The sequence below is a fragment of the Bufo gargarizans genome, chromosome 4, assembly GCF_014858855.1.
Source record: "Bufo gargarizans isolate SCDJY-AF-19 chromosome 4, ASM1485885v1, whole genome shotgun sequence".
NCBI classification, from domain to species: domain Eukaryota; kingdom Metazoa; phylum Chordata; class Amphibia; order Anura; family Bufonidae; genus Bufo; species Bufo gargarizans.
This window is the reverse complement of record NC_058083.1, coordinates 383331233-383353836: the sequence shown is the minus strand read 5'-3', so window position 1 is coordinate 383353836 and position 22604 is coordinate 383331233. Positions and strand designations below refer to the sequence as shown.

The 22604-nt window shown below is 40.8% G+C and overlaps 1 protein-coding gene across 9 annotated transcripts in view; it reads right to left on the bottom strand.

Moving 5' to 3' along the window:
- LOC122936247 (sodium/calcium exchanger 1) overlaps positions 1–22604 on the bottom strand; it is a 544043-nt gene that overhangs the window by 6416 nt on the left and 515023 nt on the right. The window lies entirely within an intron of this gene.

Sequence of the window (22604 nt, the reverse complement as noted above, 5' to 3'; positions counted from 1 at the left end):
TGAGGTCAGTGGTCGGGAGTACTGCAGCGCAGCGCTGGAAGAGGCTATTCTTTTAGCACATGTACAGAGGATGCCCAAGTTTTAATTCAAAGAGGTTATCCCATGATTAATGTAAGAAAATGAAAATCAAACATCATATAGTACATGAACATTTCTTTCCAACAAAGCTAGAACTAGCCTTGCACCTCGCATGGATCCAGAGCTACCCCCATTCACTGATTCAATGGCTATGCACCAGTCTCTTCAGACTGGCAGCTCAGGGGTGTGTCCTTTCTCTGAGGGTATGTCTGTTCTCAGGGGGCATGCCATTTCTGCTTCAGATCTCTCCTTGAAACTGTTACAGCTTTTCACAGTAGATGTGGTTGGTGGAAGGTAAAGGATGGACACTACTGTACAGATTGAACAATAGAGGGAGTCATTATAATCTAGTAGAAAATCTCACAACTGGTACATTTTTGTAACAGAAAGAAAATTACAAAAGTAACTTGTTTTTCATGCTGAATTATATTAAAAATAACATTTAAGGTTGGCACAACCCCTTTAGCTCTGACTAGCCTCTTTGATATGGCTGTAATACAAGTGCATTTTAGAGCATTATGGTCACAACACCTTGAACTCCAGTAGCTTAAATGAACAAAACTTAGATCACTTATATTTTTGTTGAATTCTGAAATAAGGCCATTAAAGAGGACCTCTCAACTCTGATATGTCTGTTTTAGCAAATACTTGTAATCCCCATGAAATAATTCTGGATCACTTTATCTGCATTGTGCAGTTCCTCAGTTATTACTCCTAGAAAGTTATGCATACATTTATAACTGGGTATTACCATTCTCCTTATCAAAGGGTTATGTTGCTCTGTAGCATGGCTAACTCTGATTGGACAATGACAGAACGTGTAGGAACATTTCCCTTAGGCCTCATGCACATGACCGTTGTTTCATTCCATGTCCGTTGTTCCGTTTTTCGTGATTTTCTGGGGACCCATTGACTTTCAATGGGTCCATTGAAAACTCAGCTAATGCACGGATTGTCATCCGCGTCCGTGATCCGTGGTTCCAGTCCGTCAAAAAAATATAACCTGTCCTATTTTTGCGGAAAATGGTTTGCGGACCCATTCAAGTCAATGGGACCGCTAAAAAACACGGAGGCACACAAGATTGTCATCCGCGTCGTTTCTTTTCCTATTATTTGCATGGCAAACCTGTCTTAGATTTTTTTTTACTTTCCTTTATGTCTGGTGATCCTCCAAAAATAAAGGAAGACACACGGAAACAAAAACGGATCACGGAACAACAGAACCCCATTTTGCGGAACGGAACACAACAACGGTCGTGTGCATGAGGCCTTACTAGAAACAGGGAGGAACAGTACAATGCAGAGTGAGATCCAGTATTATGGGGAGCACAAGTAATAAACAGATCAGAAGGGCCGACAATCCTCTTTAACTATATTTCAGAGCTAACTGTAGGTTTAGGCTACTTTCACACTAGCGTTCGATCGGATCCGTTCTGAACGGATCCGATCATAATAATGCAGACGGAGGCTCCGTTCAGAACGGATCCGTCTGCATTATATTGGCATATAAAAGCTAAGTGTGAAAATAGCCTCGGACGGATCCGTCCAGACTTTCAATGTAAAGTCAATGGGGGACGGATCCGCTTGAAGATTGAGCCATATTGTGGCATCTTCAAACGGATCCGTCCCCATTGACTTACATTGTAAGTCTGGACGGATCCGCACGCCTCCGTCCATTCAGACTGCATCAGGGCTGGACGGAAGCGTTCGGGTCCGCTCGTGAGCCCCTTCAAACGGAGCTCACGAGCGGACAGCCGAACGCTAGTGTGAAAGTAGCCTTATATTGCAAATATTTTTCTACATTTTAATGTATTGTAAAGAATGTTAAATTAATAAATTAAAAATGTATCCTCCAAAAGGCTGAATATTCTTTCTGAAAATGAAAGGGCTTTCAGAAATAATCCCTACTTGATAAAAAGGTTCCTTTATAATGAGCCAATCACAAGGGGTCTCCTGGTTGGAGCACAGTGACTAGCTATTATCTGTCACATTCTGGACCATCCATTCTTATGACTCTATGTTGAGCCATCCCTCTATTATTCCTATTATAAGTTTAAGAATGAATTGCCGTCAGTCTGCAATAAAAGTCCAGGCGGGTCTTATCAGCTGTGGGTATGTCCCTGCAAAGTACAACACTGGCAGCACTAATTGGACAGTGACATGCCTCATTCACACGTCAGTGTTTTGGTCAGTGATTTCCATCAGTGATTTTGAGGCAAAACCAGGGGCAGCTCTAAACACAGAACAGGTGCAGATCTTTCTCGTATCTTATGGGCCCTTGCACACAACCGTATGCCCTCCGAAACATACGGTCCATAAGCCGGAGCACACAGCATCATAGATTACAATTAAGCTGTGCACGTCGGAACGCCTGTGGTGCTATTGTCCTGCACTCATAAGAGTGCGGGACAATAGTCCCACGGCGAACCGACGCACACAGTAGAGCTCAGAGGGCATACGGTCTTGCACAAGGGCCCTGTGTCAGTGGAGTCTACACTCCTGGTTTTGGCTCACAATCACTGATGGAAATCACTGATCAAAACACTGACGTGTAACTGAGAATTCAGACTGTGCAGGGACATCCCCCAAACTGGTAACACCCAGATGAACCTTTATTGCGATGTTAGTTTACAATATATATGATCAATAAATCATAGTTTTTATGTTTTAAATGAATTGGTGACACAATAAAAAAGCATTTATCTTGTTTAAATTATTAAACATTCTCAAGTAAACAATATAGTAAAAGACTATACATTACGGGGGTTATCCCACAAAAAGTATTCCTGTACAATGAATCGGGCATTCCAATCAAATAATTTTTGCAATATACAGTACATGCAATAAAAATATTGTTTGTTTTTTATGTACTTTACATTTTGTTCTCTAGAAACACCTGTGCTGTTTCTTACATGGCTAAAATTCTGGCCCACCTTCTCCTGCATTCAGTAATAGACCGAAATGCTGAGTAGGTTCCTTGCTCCCTTACTCCTATCAATGCTGGGAAGGAAATTAGGGAGGGCACTGCATACGGGAGTAATATTTATTAGTGGAATCACTGGGGATATGTGTGAGGGACTCTTTCATGCGAGCTGACTACAATGCACTACTGGGAGATGCAGGTGATTGACTATCACATGACGAGCTGTTACCCACCCACAGAAACTGAAGAGACCAGAGCTGCAAAGAGGTGAGTAAGGGTTTAAATGACACTGGGGAGCAGTGTTATTTAATATTTTTTATTTATTTTGGAGGGGGGGGGGACTTGACATAGTTCAAATGATAGCGTGCATTACTCCCCCCCCCCCTTTTTTTATGTACTTTGTTGGATAACCCTATTCAATCCAACCACATTCGTAAACTAGTATATATTTTCTAAACATAACACATTCCGATGTCGATTATGCCAAACATGGCACATCATTTTCTACAACGTTTTCGCTAACCTTGGAAATGTACAAATGAAAGTTTTATATGCCGCTCATGACCTGATAATAAACTTCCCTACAGGTTCATTTTGGTTTTTCAGAACAGGAAATGGCATAATTTGTGATGCTTACTCCATGGATATCATGCTGCTTCAAGGCCATAACCAGGGTAAAATATGGATTTTCTTTAACATGGGCTCATTTGCTGGTACGCCTGATTTAATCCACTTGCTGGCCACTGCATTTTCCAGCTATTTGCTCTAAAGTGCATCCAATGTGAATAAATGCATATGATAAAATAGCAAGAAATGTTGAAGAAATGTTGCTCTTTTGTTATACAAGGAGGCTAGATGAGAGACTTTTATGTATCTCTTTGCCTTTACCTTGAATCATCATTTTGTCATTTTTGTTGAGATGCAATTTACATCAAGGTCTGTTTCATTCTTCATCATTGAATTATCCCTTTTTAATATCCAGCATATAACAGTCCATTCAGCTCACTGCAGCAGTTTAAAGGGCATACATCAACTTATTATTTAACTAATTAAAACTTTTCAAATTTTCTATTTTATTACTTGACTGCATCTTTTTTTCATTCTATTTTTTATTATTTTTTACATGATTACGGACCAGCCATCTTGCCTGAACTATTGCTTAGAGCTATCAACAGCAATTCCAGAGATTATCTTTAAAGCAGGCACCTGGGTATAAGAACTCATTGAAATCTATGAGAGTGCTGTGGGTATGCTCAGTAGAAAAGCAAGCACCTGTCCTCATCTATTGTCAGTGTTGTGATCCTGCGGCATCTGTCTACAGCTTTATAATTGAAGTATTGGATTTCGTTGCAGTCCTGCCGGATGATGATAATTTGATAGTTAAATAGTGATTTCTACAAAATAGAAAGCGTCAGTCGATTGTGAGGGTTAAATGGGTTGTGCAGTGACTTATATTGATGACCTATCATCAGGATAGGTCATTAATATCAGATTGGTGGGGGTCTGACACCCGACACCTTGGCTGAATTCCTGGTGCAGCGATAGCCACTTGAAGTTAAGTGTTTTCTTTCCCTTTTGCATTTTGTTTAGGTTATTTTGTGTGTTGCATTTACCTGTCATTTGTATTAAGGCCTGAGGGAGACTCCTTTTCGTCCTTCCTTTTGGAGGAACAGGTTGTCTCAGTCCTGACATTAGTACCAGGGTCCTAGGTTTGATTAGGGTTTTATTGGAGGTGTCCATCTCCTTTCCCTAGTTTCCATTCCCTCCTTTGTTTGGTGTGGTGTTTCCCTCCCACACTCGAACGTGAGACCAATATAGGGTCCAATATTGAAACCACTATATCTGAAGCAGGTAGCCTAGATTGCATGCAACACCCCTAAATTATGTCAGAACTATTGGGTATAAAATATTCCATTATATATATATATATATATAGCCTTTGATATCCTGATATCTGTGCTGAATGTAAGCCTACTTTCACACTAGTGGCGGCACGGGCCTCCAGCAGACTTTTCCGTCGGGTGAACAGTCTGTCGGATCCGTCCTGCCACTAGTGACAGTGTTCCTCCGGAATGCCGCTCCGTCACAAATGACTATAATGGGGGCGGGGGTGGAGTTCCGGCGAGAAACGGCAGTGCACGTCGAGAGGCTGCCGGAATAAAACTATGACATGTCAGACATTTATTCAGACAGCCTCTCGTCATGCCTCGCCGGAACTCTGCCCCTGCCCCCATTATAGGTGAACAGCCTGCCAGAAGTCCGTGCTAGTGTAAAAGTAGCCTAAGCCATCTTGTCTGGTCTTGAAAGGGTAGGATATGTTCAAAATCTTTGGATTTCAAATAGCCAACTCCAAGATTAAGTATCTGGGTAAAAATATTTGTATAGTCTGCTATTGTGTGAAAGAGGTTTAGACAGATACAATAAAATGCATCTACTCAGATAAGACAATGGGGTAGAAATGTCCTGAGTTTTAGTTTATCTTTAGTGAATAGAAAGAGAGTTATTCACATCATTAGATGTTATATCCTACATATTATTATGCTCAGATAAAGGAAGTAAAGTATAATCATATAAGTGCATTACAGTGGGAACGGAAAGTTTGGTCAACCTTGTTAATCGTCATGATTTTCCTGTATAAATCGTTGGTTGTTACGATAAAAAATGTCAGTTAAATATATCATGTAAGATATTTGAGAAGTGAAATGAAGTTTATTGGATTTACAGAAAGTGTGCAATAATTGTTTAAACAAAATTAGGCAGGTGCATAAATTTGGGCACCACAAAAAAGAAATATAATAAATATTTATTAGATCCTAAATAAAAGCGTGCAGAAAGTGACGCACAGGAATGGTGCAAACAGTGGAGGAGGTGCTCTCAGTAAAAAAGGAATCACCCTTCCTTTTAAAAGTGAATAGTAAATGAATAAAATACTGGGCACTCTCCAAAATATATGTACCTCACAGTTTATTGAAAATTAAAAGCTAACAATTCATAAAACATACATGATCTTAGAATAATTGATAAAACATACAGATAAAAATATAAATAAGTTAATAAAAAATATCAAGAGCCCTGGGTATTAATATGATCCAATCTATGGGGATGATAATGCTAGAAAAAAATGTCTATTCCACTTTAGTGGTTATATTCTGTGCAGTCTTTGCAGGAAAATGAAATCCACAATGTTATTATACTTCAGGTAACAGAAAAGCAGCTGGTGAAATAGCAGTGAATGATACGTGCGGCGTCCCGCTGTTACTCACTATTACGGTGCTATACAAAATTCTGCTGCTATGCCAAAGCCTTTTAGGATCGGTATTTCCTTCGGTCCTTTCCCCACACTGTCCTTTAACACGCCGCTCTATAGATGTAGGTTCCGGCGCTTGTTACAATCATCGGCTCCTTTTTCAGCGCTGGACGAGCATCATACGTCCCTCTGGTAAATCAGTGTCAGATGCGCCTTGGATCTCCGATTGTGACAGGGTTGACTTGGGGTGTCCGTGGTCTTTAGGCTGGCAAGTTCAAACCCCCCTATCAGCTTTGTCACTGATTCTTGGACATTGGTCTCCAGAATCTGCTGATACTGAGTGGAATCCATGCGTCCCTCAACTTTGACAAGATTCCCAGTCCCTACACTGACCACACAGCCCCACAGCATGATGGAACCACCACCATATTTTACTGTAGGTAGCAGGTGTTTTTCTTGGAATGCTGTGTTCTTTTTCCTCCATGCATAACGCCCCTTGTTATGGCCAAATAACTAAATTTTAGTTTCATCAGTCCACAGTACCTTATTCCAAAATGAAGCTGGCTTGTCCAAATGTGCTTTAGCCCACCTCAAGCAGCACTTTTTGTGCTGTGGGCGGAGAAAAGGCTTCCTCTGCATCACTCTCGCATACAGCATCTCCTTGTGTAAAGTGTGCCAAATGGTTCAACGATGCACAGTGACTCCATCTGCAGCAAGATGATGTTGTAGGTCTTTGTTGCTGGTCTGTGGGTTGACTCTGACTGTTCTCACCATTCGTCGCTTCTGTCTATCCGAGATTTTTCTTGGTCTGCCACTTCGAGCCTTAACTTGAACTGAGCCTGTGGTCTTCCATTTCCTCAATATGCTCCTAACTGTGGAAACAGACAGCTGATCTCTGAGACAGCGTTCTGTATCCTTCCCCTAAACCATGATGGTGAACAATCTTTGACTTCAGGTCATTTGAGAGTTGTTTTAAGACCCCCATGTTGCTACTCTTCAGAGAAAATTAAAAGAGGAGGGAAACTTACAATTGACCCCCTTATATACTCTTTCTCATAATTGGATTCACCTGTGTATGTAGGTCAGGGGTCACTGAGCTTACCAAGCTAATTTGAGTTCCAATAATTAGTTCTAAAGGTTTTGGAATCAATAAAATGACAACAGTGCCCAAATATATGCACCTGCCTAATTTTGTTTAAACAATTATAGCACACTTACTGTAAATCCAATAAACTTCATTTCACTTCTCAAATATCACTGTGTGTGTCTCCTATATGATATATTTATCTTCACTCTAAGACAATAGACCAAAGACCAGAAATAGGTCTTTCCCAATGAATAGAAAAGGGACTTTATAGTATTTCTCTTAATTAGATGGGTTTAGTCCTGGATTTAGAAACAGAATGGATGTCTGGTGGAGTTGTATACTAAGGTGTATGTGTGAATAGAGGCCTAATTCTTGATACACATTCTTATTTGCTTCTATTATTAGGAAATGTTGACCCTAAGATTAGGTCAAAAGGCAATCTTGTTTTTCTCTCTTTTTAGGAAAATATAAGAATTAGCTGTACTTGTAAAATTTACTCATATATCTCCCATGCCATCTAGTGGTAGAGTAAAATTAAGATATGAATTACGAAATAGGTGGGTGGAGTTATAAGTTGATGTCACTAGTTAATGATGAAACCTGACCAGTCCCATTTTGAATGGGATAAAAAGGGCAGCATGAACTGATCATCTCACTGAGGCCATCCATCCAATCCATCCTATCTGATCCACCTACCTGAGGAAGCCATCTGACTAGAAATACAGCTAGCAGAGGCAGCCATCTTGAAAATTCTTTCCAACCAATTACCACACCCCGAGAGGAGATAGTACTTCACTGAATTATAGTCCTGAATATTGCAACTGATTTCTGCTAGCCGATACCCTGGTATAGTATAAACTTACCTATCTTTTATAAAAGAATATTATATATATATATATACATATATATTTGTGTATAGAATCTGTTTTGGAATAAGGCTAGGCTGTAACTGCAGTATCATCCTAACTTTTCCAAATACAGGGAGATTTACAGTGCCTTTCAAAAGTATTTACCCCCTTGACTTTTTTCGTATTGTTACCTTACAGTCTTAAGTTCAATGTTTTGTTAATCTGAATTTTATGTGATAGATCAGAACACAATAGTCTAAGTTGGTAAAGTGAAATGAGAAAAATATATAAATAAAACTTGTTTAGAAATAGAAAACAGAATATTGGCATGTGTGTATGTATTCACCCCCTTTGTTAGGAAGCCCATAAAAATCTCTGGTGCAACGAATTACCTTCAGAAGTCACATACTTAGTGAAATGATGTCTACCTGTGTGCAATCTAAGTGTCACATGATCTGTCATTACATATACACATCTTTTTTGAAAGGCCCCAGAGGCTGCAACACCTAAGCAAGAGGCATCACCAACCAAACACTGCCATGAAGACCAAGGAACTCTCCAAACAAGTAAGGGACAATGTTGGTGAGAAATACAAGTCAGGGTTAGGTTATAAAAAAAAATATCCAAATCTTTGATGATCGCCAGGAGCACCATCAAATCTATCATAACCAAATGGAAAGAACATGGCACAACAGCAAACCTGCCAAGAGATGGCCACCCACCAAAACTCACGGACAGGGCAAGGAGGGCATTAATCAGAAAGGCAGCACAGAGACCTAAGGTAACCCTCGAGGAGCTGCAGAGTTTCACAGCAGAGACTGGAGTATCTGTACATAGTACGACAATAAGCTGTACGCTCCATAGACTTGGGCTTAAAGTCAGAGTGGCCAGAAGAAAGCCATTACTTTCAGCAAAAAACAAAAAGGCATGTTGTGAGTTTGCAAAAAGGCATGTGGGAGACTCCCAAAATGTATGGAGGAAGGTGCTCTGGTCTGAGGAGACTAATTTTGGCTATGACCCCACATTGATTTTGAACCTATCGGGTACTACAATAACAGACTCTAAACTAATAATGATATCTAAAGGACTATCGTTTGTACCTACTAGGTTTAATGTTTTTGACTGGATTAAAGATTTACATCTATTCATTAGAAAAACGGCATAAAATGTTCACACAAACAAACAGTAAAAAAAAAATTGAATTGGAATAGAACTCGATGATCTTCAGGGTGTAGAGGATCTTGCCCAGTTGATTGAAGAAAATGATAGAGAGAGAGAGATAGAGAGAGAGAGAGAGAGAGAGAGAGAGAGAGGCAAGGGACCATTTACCACTCTGAGGAATAAAAATAGAAAGATGCCACCTAAAGGGTCAGATCATCACATTGATCTATTTCTAAACTCAGTAATTATAGAGATCTGGAACATTTGGATCAATGTGTTGATACATCCTATCATTCTAAAAGTTTGGACACACCTTCTCATTCAAAGAGTTTTCTTTATTTTCATGACTATGAAAATTGTAGATTCACACTGAAGGCATCAAAACTATGAATTAACACATGTGGAATTATATACATAACAAAAAAGTGTGAAACAACTGAAAATATGTCATATTCTAGGTTCTTCAAAGTAGCCACCTTTTGCTTTGATTACTGCTTTGCACACTTGGCATTCTCTTGATGAGCTTCAAGAGGTAGTCACCTGAAATGGTTTTCACTTCACAGGTGTGCCCTGTCAGGTTTAATAAGTGGGATTTCATGCCTTATAAATGGGGTTGGGACCATCAGTTGCGTTGTGGAGAAGTCAGGTGGATACACAGCTGATAGTCCTACTGAATAGACTGTTAGAATGTGTATTATGGCAAGAAAAAAGCAGCTAAGTAAAGAAAAACGAGTGGCCATCATTACTTTAAGAAATGAAGGTCAGTCAGTCCGAAAAAATTGGGAAAACTTTAAAAGTGTCCCCAAGCACTACAAAGAAACTGGCTCACATGCGAACCGCCCCAGGAAAGGAAGACCAAGAGTCACCTCTGCTGCGGAGGATAAGTTCATCCGAGTCACCAGCCTCAGAAATCGCAGGTTAACAGCAGCTCAGATTAGAGACCAGGTCAATGCCACACAGAGTTCTAGCAGCAGACACATCTCTAGAACAACTGTTAAGAGGAGACTGTGTGAATCAGACCTTCATGGTAGAATATCTGCTAGGAAACCACTGCTATGGACAGGCAACAAGCAGAAGAGACTTGTTTGGGCTAGAGAACACAAGGAATGGACATTAGACCAGTGGAAATCTGTGCTTTGGTCTGATGAGTCCAAATTTGAGATCTTTGGTTCCAACCACCATGTCTTTGTGCGACGCAGAAAAGGTGAACGGATGGACTCTACATGCCTGGTTCCCACCGTGAAGCATGGAGGAGGAGGTGTGATGGTGTGGGTGTGCTTTGCTGGTGACACTGTTGGGGATTTATTTAAAATTGAAGGCATACTGAAGCAGCATGGCTACCACAGCATCTTGCAGCGGCATGCTATTCCATCCGGTTTGCGTTTAGTTGGACCATTATTTATTTTTCAACAGGACAATGACCCCTAAAACACCTCCAGGCTGTGTAAGGGCTATTTGACCATGAAGGAGAGTGATGGGGTGCTGCGGCAGATGACCTGGCCTCCACAGTCACCGGACCTGAACCCAATCGAGATGGTTTGGGGTGAGCTGGACCGCAGAGTGAAGGCAAAAGGGCTAACAAGTGCTAAGCATCTCTGGGAACTCCTTCAAGACTGTTGGAAGACTATTTCAGGTGACTACCTCTTGAAGCTCATCAAGAGAATGCCAAGAGTGTTCAAAGCACTAATCAAAGCAAAAGGTGGCTACTTTGAAGAACCTAGAATATGACATATTTTCAGTTGTTTCGCACTTTTTTGTTATGTATATAATTCCACATGTGTTAATTCATAGTTTTGATGACTTCAATGTGAATCTACAATTTTCATAGTCATGAAAATAAAGAAAACTCTTTGAATGAGAAGGTGTGTCCAAACTTTTGGTCTGTACTGTACATTGATAGAATTCTACGTCCCTTTGTCCTATCCCTTACTTCGTACATACGTGATACAATGGATCTGCTCAATAAGCTCAAGGGTATAGTGGTTGAGGCTAAGGTGTAGCTGGCCTTGATTGATGTTGAGGCCCTCTATACATCCATTCCACACCAAATGGGATTGAGGGCTACCAAGTATTTCCTTGATACCAAAAGCAATCACTATCAGGGCCATAATAGTTTTGTTCTTCGTTTGCTAGAATTCATCTTGACTCATAACTATTTTGTATTCGACGCTAAGTACTACCACCAGCTCAGGGGCACCGCTATATGGAGTCCTTGTGCCCTAACTTATGCTAACTTGCTTCTTGGCTGGTGGGGGGATACACTAGTTTTTTCTGACCAATCACATATTTTATTGTGGGTAAGATATATCAACAATATTTTGATACCGTGGTCAGGTGAGAAACAAGAATTTCAGTTATTTGTTGAGGCACTTAATCAGAACAAAATTGGGTTATTTTTTACCCATGAGATACAGAAAGATTCTATTGCTGTTCTAGATATTCAGCTATGGAAAAAAATAATAGGATTCAGACATCCCTACATTGTAAAGATACCTCCACTAACAGTTTTTTGCAATGGGGGAGTTTTCATCCTATTCCATTAAAGAAGGGAATCCCAAAGGGACAGTTCCTCAGAATACGGAGGAACTGTACAAGGGATGAGGATTTTGAGAAAGAGGGTACCATTCTGTTTCAGATTTCGAGAAAAAGGTTACCCGAGAAAAGTGTTAAATCAGGCATGGTAATTTGCACGGAAATGCGATAGAACTAAGTTATTAACTCCCAAAAGCAGACAAGAGGATAAAATTATACGCATTATTGGAACTTTTGATTCCTTGGCACAGGAAGTGAGAAATGTACTTGGCAAATATTGGTCACTCCAAAAAAAAAAAAAAAACTATCTGGATATTTCTGGATTTATTTCAGATTTTCCAGCAAATACGTATAGACATGGTCGCAATTTAAGAGATACCTTGGTTCACAGCCACTTTGAGACGGTTAAAAAATAGACATGGATGACCAGTAGACAGACTGGTACCTTTCGTTGCGGCCACTGTAAAGCCTGTCAATTTATTGATAGAGTGTCTCAATTTTCAGATTCTGGCGGACACAGGGTATACTATACCCGCTCTTTTGCTAACTGCAATACTGAGGGTGTAATATAGCTATGTAAATGCACGTGCAATTTGATGTATGTAGGTAAAACGTGCATTTAAGAGACAGATTTTGGAACCTGTGGGGGATGTGAGAAACAAACGTGATAAACCTATCTTCAGACATGTGACTTTGAAACAAAATGGTGATGTCAGAGTTCTGACCTTTTGTGTGTTAGAGACGATCAGGCTAAGCATTAGAGGTGGAGATCTTGACACCATTTTGAAAGAGAAGCTAGATGGACATATAGGTTGAACATAGGGGTGGGCGTTATATGCGATATACACGATATGAATCTATGCAACGATACAGATTTTGTCTATATCGCCGGATCGCGATATGACCACGGAGCGGTAGTGAATTAAAGAAGCTTCTCACCACTCCGTGGCTCTGGCTCCTGACTCTGCACCGCGCTGTACTGGAGTGGCCAGGGCCTGGCGTGCACACAGCGCCAGCCTGCTGGCTGATGCTGTGTGTGACATCAGGTCCTGCCTAATGCATGCTGGGAAGAAGACGCGACACCTACGGACTGCCGAGCACCCTACAGGAAACTAAAGTATAGTAGCAATTCTTCTGGGGGGGGGGCGGCTAATCTATTTGCAAAGGATGGCCATGGGGCTGATCTGATGGCACTGGCTCTGGGGAACATGTCTGATGTCAGATGATGGCAAATGCCACGGGGCTTGGGGCTCATGACACTGGCTCTGGGGGACATGTCTGATGGAAGATGGCAAATGCCATGGGGCTGATGGCACTGGCTCTGGGCCACAGGGGGACATGTATGATGATTATGGCAAATGCCATGGGGGTGTTGGCACTGGCTCTGAGGGACATGTCTGATGTCAGATGATGGCAAATGCCATGGGGCTTGGGGCTGATGGCACTGGCTCTGGGGGACATGTATGATGATGGCAATTGGCAAATGCCATGGGGCAGATGGCACTGGCTCTGGACCAAGTTTTGTAATTTGTATTTTTTGTAAACATACAGAAGAAAATAATATGTCGCAATATATATCGCACATGCTTCAAATTACAGTTGCAAGAAAAAGTATGTGAACCCTTTGGAATGATATGCATTTCTGCACAAATTGGTCATAAAATGTGATCTGATCTTTATCTAAGTCACAACAATAGACAATTACAGTCTGCTTAAACTAATAACACACAAAGAATTAAATGTTACCATGTTTTTATTGAACACACCATGTAAACATTCACAGTGCAGGTGGAAAAATTATGTGAATCCTTGGATTTAATAACTGGTTGAACCTCCTTTGGCAGCAATAACTTCACCCAATTGTTTACTGTAGTTGCAGATCAGACGCGCACAACGGTCAGGAGTAATCTAAATCGGGTTGAGGTCAGGACTCTGACTGGGCCACTCCAGCAGGCGTATTTTCTTCTGTTTAAGCCATTTTGTTGTTGATTTACTTCTATGCTTTGGGTCGTTGTCCTGTTACAACACTCGTCTTCTGTTGAGCTTCAGCTGGTGGACAGATGGCCTTAAGTTCTCCTGCAAAATGTCTTGGTAAACTTGGGAATAAATTTTTCCTTCGATGATAACAATCCATCCAGGCCCTGACGCAGCAAAGCAGCCCCAAACCATAATGCCCCCACCACAATACTTCACAGTTGGGATGAGGTTTTGATGTTGGTGTGCCGTGCCTCTTTTTCTCCACACATAGTGTTGTGTGTTTATTCCAAACCACTCAACTTTGGTTTCATCTGTCCACAGAATATGTTGCTAGTACTGCTGTGGAACATTCAGGCGCTCTTGTGCAAACTGTAAACGTGCAGCAATGTTTTATTTGGACAGCAGTGGCTTCCTCTGTGGTATCCTCCCATGAAATCCATTCTTGTTTAGTGTTTTACGTATCGTAGATTCGCTAACAGGGATGTTAGCATATGCCAGAGACTTTTGTAAGTCTTTAGCTGACACTAGGATTCTTCTACACCTCATTGAGCGGTCTGCGCTGTGCTCTTGCAGTCATCTTTACAGGACGGCCACTCCTATGGAGAGTAGCAGCAGTGCTGAACTTTCTCAATTTATAGACAATTTGTTTTACCGTGGACTGATGAATTATGGGCTTTTTGGGATACTTTTCTAACCTTTTCCAGCTTTATGCAAGTCAACAATTCTTAATCGTAGGTCTTCTGAGAGCTCTTTTGTGCAAGGCAACATTCACATCAGGCAATGCTTTTTGTGAAAAGCACACCCAGAACTGGTGTGTGTTTTTTATAGGACAGGAGAGCTGTAACCAACACCTCCAATCTCATCTCATTGATTGGACTCCAATTGGCTGACACCTCACTCCAATTAACTCTTGGAGATGTCATTAGTCTAGGGGTTCACATACTTTTTCCACCTGCACTGTGAATGTTTACATGGTGTGTTCAATGAAAACATGGTAACATTTAATTCTTTGTGTGTTATTACTTTAAGCAGACTGTGATTGTCTATTGTTGTGACTTAGATGAAGATCAGATTACATTTTATGACCAATTTGTGCAGAAATCCATATCATTCCAAAGGGTTCACATACTTTTTCTTGCAACTGTATATCGCAATATAGATTTTAGACCATATCGACCCACCCCTAGTTGAACACCATTACCCCTTGTGGTCTTAATGAATATATTGATTTTGCATGCTTTATTTAAATAATTACGTGTTTGGACTGGCCCGCCTGTTGTTATTATTTGTATCTATAGGTGAGGTAGGGTGCTATTTATAATTTTTATTTTGCACCTAATATTCATCTTATAATATGAGGAATAGTAACCTCCCTCTCATTTTACCTCCCCATCCCCTGTCCGCTAAGCTGATATGAAGTGACAATGATATATGGCAAAATACTATTTTTCAATAGTCAAATAATCTTCTTGTAGTAATAGGGTATAGCGGCTGCAATACTTTCTCTGTCCTTTTTTCTGTATTATCAGTAATAGCTGCAATTTACTTCCTGTATTTGCATTCCACCACTGACCGCGCGCCGAAAACCGAGGGTATTTAGAGTGACGCTGATTGCATGCTGACATGGACAGAGACCAGATTTTACATCAAGATGGCCACCACTGCTCCTGTGCTGACCCAGGCTGATCCCTTATTGTACCCTCTCCAGGCTTGGCATCTCATTTGGGATTTAGGGAAGTATAATCATAGCCTCCCCTTGTTATATTTATTGGCCTATCCTGCTGTTATTTAGATTTTATTGAAAGCCATACTTTGATTATCAGTATTTGAATGGTGTGTGATAGATTTTTAAAAGGGTCTCAGTAGTAGTAGCAGCACTGTAGACATTTGGTATGTGATGCAGATGCATTATATTTGGTCCCAAATATGTGGGAATTGTCTTTCTTTATGGCCATGAGATTAACCATTATCATTTGGGTATTACTACAAGAATATAATCTGATTCGCACACATATTTTTGCCTCCATTTCTGTATTGTTTGTTTTTGGAGTCTTTTTGTTATATGTGGTCCCCTGAACAACTGACCCCAGAGAACGGTTCAGAGAAACGCGTCGGGACAAAGTTTGCATTCCTGGGACATATTGTATGTGCACATTTCTTTTCCACTGGTGATCAAAACCTGGACACCACTGGTTTGTTTGGGATTAAATATGTATTTTGTGCCATTATTTTTGTTGTACCTTTATTATTTTCTGATACATGCACTGACTTATGACATTACTATTGAACTGTAGTCATATTAGGTCTCTTCTCGGGTGGCGGTATCCATCCCTTGTCAGGGACATATAGGACCTATCAGGAGGTTTCTAAAACGGGATCGCCCCTATCGGCCATTCCATTTTGGGTGAGTCAATTTTCCTTTCCTTGTCCTGCACAGCCTCATAGTTTTTTAAGGGCACAAATTGGGTGATTTTTTATGATAATCAGTAAAGGTTACGTTTTACACTGGTGAAGGTACTCTGTGATTACATAATAATTAAGTTACACTAGTGACTACCTGACATCTGATGTCTATATCTATCAGAACTGTAAAAAACTGGGTCTTTATTAACAGTTTTTCCTCTACATCTAACAGCTTCACTGCATCTACAAACTATTGCTCTCTGCCTCATACTGAATCTGTCAGGGAGCTGCTCTGATGGCTGATCTGTAGCCCTTATTTCTGAACTCTTGACAGCACATAAACATGCATTATAGCTAAATTCTTACTAAAAGCAGCAAATAGCTCAGTCACAGTTTTTTGCTAGTGATTCTAGTGGGAAATTCTCTTTACTATATAATTCTGATATAAGCATACTCTATCCAAACCTTTAACCTAGGAGAGAATCAAAGCTTGAGGATTTTGCTTTTATGTCCAGAGACTGCTCTAGGAATATGCTGCAAATTTTCAGAGTGAGAGGGGATATGTATACCTTTAACATTTATATACCAATAGGGACTCTTAAGGAATATATGTTGAATTCTATAGTCTGTAAAGCCTCATTCACACGACCATATGGCTGGAGTAGAGGCGTGGACCTGAAAGCCCACAGAAACACTGAAGCCCTTCTGTGGGCATCTGGGTCCGTGCCTCTGCATGGCAAAAGATAGAACATGTCCTATATTTTGCTGTATGTTGCAGATCGCTTACCCATTCATGTCAAATGGGTCTGTAGCACGGAGTTCATGCGGCCGTTGCCCATGTATTGCAGGCTGCAAACAGGCACGGCGGCCATACAATCGTCTGAATGGGGCCTAACTGTGATATCAGCTTCATAGAACTTGTATGTCAATTTCTAAAACAGCTGCCCGTTTGTTTTTTGATGGGCTAAGTCTGTAGGAAGAACAAAGTATTTGATGAACCTTACAATAAATATGTCATTGAAATGAATCTGTAAGATCACCTATGTAACCCTGTCTAAGGGTACTAGAGGATATAGGGTGAGGCTGAGGATTGGAATATACCGTTTTCTGTGTATTCAGTATTTCCATGTAAAAAGCTGTTTAAAGAGGACCTGTCAGCTCTTCTGCCTCTAGTAAATACTTATAAAATAACCAGGACACATTTTCTTAGAACGCTACAGACCAGGATTGTTAATACCTGGGGAATACAAGTAGGTAAGATAGTCATGTCTGTCTTAGTAAATGCTTGCAGTCCCCATATAATAACAACAGGAAGAGGTTACAGGTCCTCTTTAAATGCTGCCAAGACTCATAAAACCTGTGCCCTGTATTCACACTCTCACAAAACTGTCAATCACCCTATGTAGGTGGGAAAGCAGGGCTCACGGGCTTACTCTATAAATCAAATCTCTATAAAATCAACTAATAGAAAAATGATATATCCCTGAGCTTAGCTTTAACGTCTCCTCCTCGAAAAATTCACTTTGAAGAGAATGTCACCTCTTCTGATATGTCTGTTTTAGAGACTGCTTGCATTCCCCATCTCATACCAATCCTTGAACATTCTTTTCATATGTGCGGTCCCATTTCTCTATTATTCCTACTAGAAGTTTATGAATTGATTGCTAGTAGTCTGCAATAAAGGTCCATCTGGGTCTTACCAGTTGGCGATGTGTGCCTGCACAGTCTCATATCACCCAATCAGTGCTGCCAGTGGCAGACTATGCAGGGACACCCCCCAACTGGTAACACCCATCTGGAACTTGCTGACTACTAGCAATTCATTCATAAATGTCTAGGGGGAATAACAGAAGAATGAAACAACACAGAGGTCCTTAAAAAGATGCCATAGAACTATTGTTATATGGGGAACACAAGTAGTTACTAAAATGGACATGTCAGGAAAGGTGACAAATCCTCTTTAAAAATGATGTAACTTAAAGCTATCATCATGGCCACTATCAAAGGTCATTGTTGTGCTGAGGTTTCTTCGTTTTTGGCACCAAATCCTCTATTACTTAAGTAAATCTTTACACATAAAGTTAACATTCCCCTTTCTGATCCATAGAACCGGTGACTGTGAAATTGAATCTTTTATTACATCACGCAATCCCTTCCATCACATAAGTACTCACTAATGATGATGATTTTATAACAGCTCTGTAGGTGATATATATATATATATATATATATATATATATATATATGTAGAGAGAGAGATTTCTGAGAAGGGAAGAGGCCATCTAATGTCTACCATTGTTGGATATACGGGCTTCTTTCTCTGACAGCCAGACCTGTTGGATTGAATTTCTGCCTGTAGAGGGGGATACGTGATCCAGGATCAGTGAAGAAATGATAATGTGCCCATTGAAGATGTGTCAAACCAGACCAAGACCAGTGTGTTCACCCCAATTTCTCCTTCTACATAACTGCTTGTAAGGTACGGGAGTTTAAAAAAAGGAAGCTGTTGTATAGTACCCCCCAAGACACATTCTCCGATTACTTTTTGTTCAAATTACATAAAATACAGTTTAATCTAATAGTCTTAGAAATCCTAATGTGTAATATGCATTAATATGCAATAGACACCAACTATTCATTTCGAATAAATTTAAAGGGGTTGGCCACTTGATTTTAATGTGTTTGTGAGATGATTATATGACACTTACTAATATAGCCTTTGATGAAATTCTACACCATTTTCTATATTTCATAAGGTATGTATAACTCCTCGTTGGTGAAGATTGAGGGTCATGTGACCAGGTAAATCCCCTTCAATCTCCTCCATTTAAATACACAGTATGTGTGAATGAAGGACGCTGAATGATGTCTGGTCACATGACCCTCAATCAGTGGCCATCTTATGGACAAGACCTCTACTGTGTCCAAAATCCCAGCGCCGTAGTACTACGGCACGCTGATCAGCTGCAGGGGTCCGGCAATCACTGATAGCCGGACCCCTGCTGTATGCGTCGGCATCAGTGAAAACATCAATGCCAGTGCATTAACCCTAGATGTGCCGTGGGGAGGGAGCTGCCATCAGGTCGCTGTGCTGCTGTGACGGAGACCCGATGGCTGGGAAGGCAGCCTGATGCCTTCCTTAGGCATAGTGGCTGCCTTCCCTGTAAGCCTGGATCTCACAGGCAGGAAGCTGTAGGTGTATTACACTGTGCAAAACACTTACAGCCAATGCATTACAATACAGATGTATTGTAATGCATTGTAAAGGGGATCAGACGCCCAAAAGTTGAGGTCCCAGAGTGGGACAAAAAAAAGTAAATAAAAAAAAAAAGTTTTACACAATAAAAAAATTTAAAGTTTTAAGTAAAAAAAAAGTGTTGTTTTCCCAAAATAAAGTAAAACAAATTTGTTTTTCTCCTGTTACCCCTTGTGAAAATGAAAAATTTGGGGCTAAAGCATAATGTTATTGGAAGAAATTAAACTTTTCATTTTCACAGCCAAGTGTTTCCAAATTCCATAAAACGCTTAGGGGGTACAGTTTCCAAAATGGGGTTACTTTTTGAGGGTTTTCACTGTAGGGGTACATCAGGGTCTCTTCAAATACAAAATGGTGCCTCCAAAACGCATATGGTGCTCCTTTCCTTCTGACCACTGCCATGTGCCCATCGATTAATCCTGAAATGTAAACGTACTGCGTCCATTTGCGCGCGAAGGACCACCAGCCTCCATCTTGCTTGAAGATCTCGGCTGAAATCTTGTGCCGCACGTGATTTCGGCCGAGATCTTCAAGCAAGATGGCGGCGGCCGGCCCGTCGCGCGCAAACGGACGTGGTAAGTTTAATGTAACGTTTTTTTAAATGTTAATTTCACACTGTTTGTACACTCAGATGCCGCGATCATGTATGAACACGGCATCTGAGGGGTACAATGACGGGTGCTGTGCTATTGCATCTTCCTGTCATTGCACCCGCTACTTACAAAAATATGCGCTTCGTGGCGAAGCGAATTTTTTCGTAAAATTCAGCCAATCAGATGAAATTTGCTCATCTCTAATGGGAAACTATCGGCGCCATCTGACACTACCGTATGCCTATACAGAGGTAAAAGTTGGCGACATCCTTCCCCTGACTTACACTGTAAAATGCAGCGTGAATACACTCAGCTACAATAAAATATACAAGCGACTATATCAGTCATGTGATGGCAGTGAAACTATCCCATTTATATGCTGTGGGGGATAGAAAGCAAGTCGTTTCTCTGCAGTTCATCTCCCCATGGTGCAAGTAGCTGCCTGCCTCCAGTGCAGGCAGAATAATAAATTGAGATATCAGCTAGCAATGCGGATTATGACACTAACCAAACAGAGAAAGCCTTTTATTTCTAATAAGAAGTCAGGCTGAGATTAAGCAGAGACTGCAATATTTAGGTTACTAATTGGAAATTTCAGCATGTAAGCTTCATATGGGTCTATCTGCTTCGATGCTCCACTTTTCTAATTCCCGGCTGCACAAAGGCAGCACAATGAGCCAGAGTTCACTCCTGTATTTCATGACCTCAGCTCACACCGATTAAGTGAAAACACGATGGCAGATACTGGGCAGCACTAAGTACACTGGCACATCATGGTGGGGCCAGATCAGAGCAAGCAGCTGAAAGGCACTGGCACACACTTCGACAGTTTTGTAATGAAATAAAAAGATTCAGAAAAGTTACCTCATTTTACCCTTCAGGTTAAAGAACTGCTTACCGGGGGCCAAATAAACTATTTCAGGTAAAAAAATAAAAACCTTGGAAAATTAAAAGAATTATATTTGAATCTTCAAAATACAAAATATTTGTAACCAATACTTTCTACTGCTCCGATGCATCTAAAATGAAGTAGTCTTGATTAAAATGTTACTACCTTTTTGTTTCTACAGTCCCTTCTGGTTTGTACTCTGGTACTTTCACACTTGCGGCAGCAGGGTCTGGCAGGCTGTTCCAGCGGGGGGAACAGCCTGCCGGATCTGTGCTAACGCTAGCCCACCATGCTGCTAGAAGTCCGCTCAAGCCGAGAGGCGGACGGACAAAAAACGCAGCGTGGTCATCCCTGAGGAAGAAATCCGTGAATTTCGAAATGCGTCAGCAGTAAATGTGGACCTAGGAGGCATCCGTATCCAGCACAGTGTGACGTCACACAGAAGAAGCTGTCTTCCTGACAACACCAACGTGGCTTCTACCCACACACACACGAGCTACTGGTTGGAGCCGCACACAAGTGAGTAATAGAAGCTTGAAGATATCGTGAGGACACCGCGGAGAGAATGTGAGAAGACGCAAATACTAACCAGTCTGTATGGAACCTGGCTTAGAATGCTTTCACATTTGTGTTTTTCTTTTCCGGCATAGAGTTCCCTTTCTATACCGGAAAATAACTGATCAGTTTTATCCCCATGCATTCTGATGTCATCAGGATGTCTCCAGTTCAGTCTTTTTGACTGATCAGGAAAAAAAAAAAAAAACGCAGCATGCTACGGTTTTATCTCCGGCAAAAAAAACTGAACACTTGCCTGAATGGATCCGGCATTTTTTTCCACAGGAATGTATTAGTGCATGCGCAGACCGGAAAAAAAGGTAAAAAAAAAAATGCCGGATCAGTTTTTCCGGATAACACCGGAAAGACGGATACGGTATTGCAATGCATTTTTCTGACTGATCAGGCATTTTTCAGACTGATCAGTCTTATAAATGCCATCAGTTGGCATACGGCAACGGAACTGCTTGCCGGATCACTCTGCCGCAAGTGTGAAAGTAGGCTTCTCTGAGCACGCCTGGAGCAGGTAACAACTTTGACTGTGATCAAGCAATGAGATACATAAAATTTGGAACGTTGGACACATCACAACACTTACAGTCAGTGCGGGTTTAAAGTTTAATTATTCATATGACTCTTAAAGTCTTTTTTTCTATTGGAAAGAGCCTTGGTGCAAGCCAGAAGAGAGATCATAGTATTTCTAATAAAAATAAAACAGTAGAGGTATGGAGCGTTGGACTTGCCCACCAGAAAACCACAGGTTCCTCCGGTGGGCCAAGTCTCTGAAGCCACAGTGGGCCCCATAGGTTCAGCAGAAAAAAAAAAAAAAACATTTTGAGATTATTACTTTCCACTGATGGTTATGTATTTGATACAAAACCTATTAGACTTTATTGATGATACAGGGCTTGGGCTCTGAGAATAATTTTGCCTAGTAGGCCTAAGGAACCCCAGTCTGATACTGGAAGTAGGTGTTTTAATGTCTTGTATCAGATTATTCAATATGTCTTATCAGATCATTCATCCCATTTCCACCGACATAACTGAACTCTTCG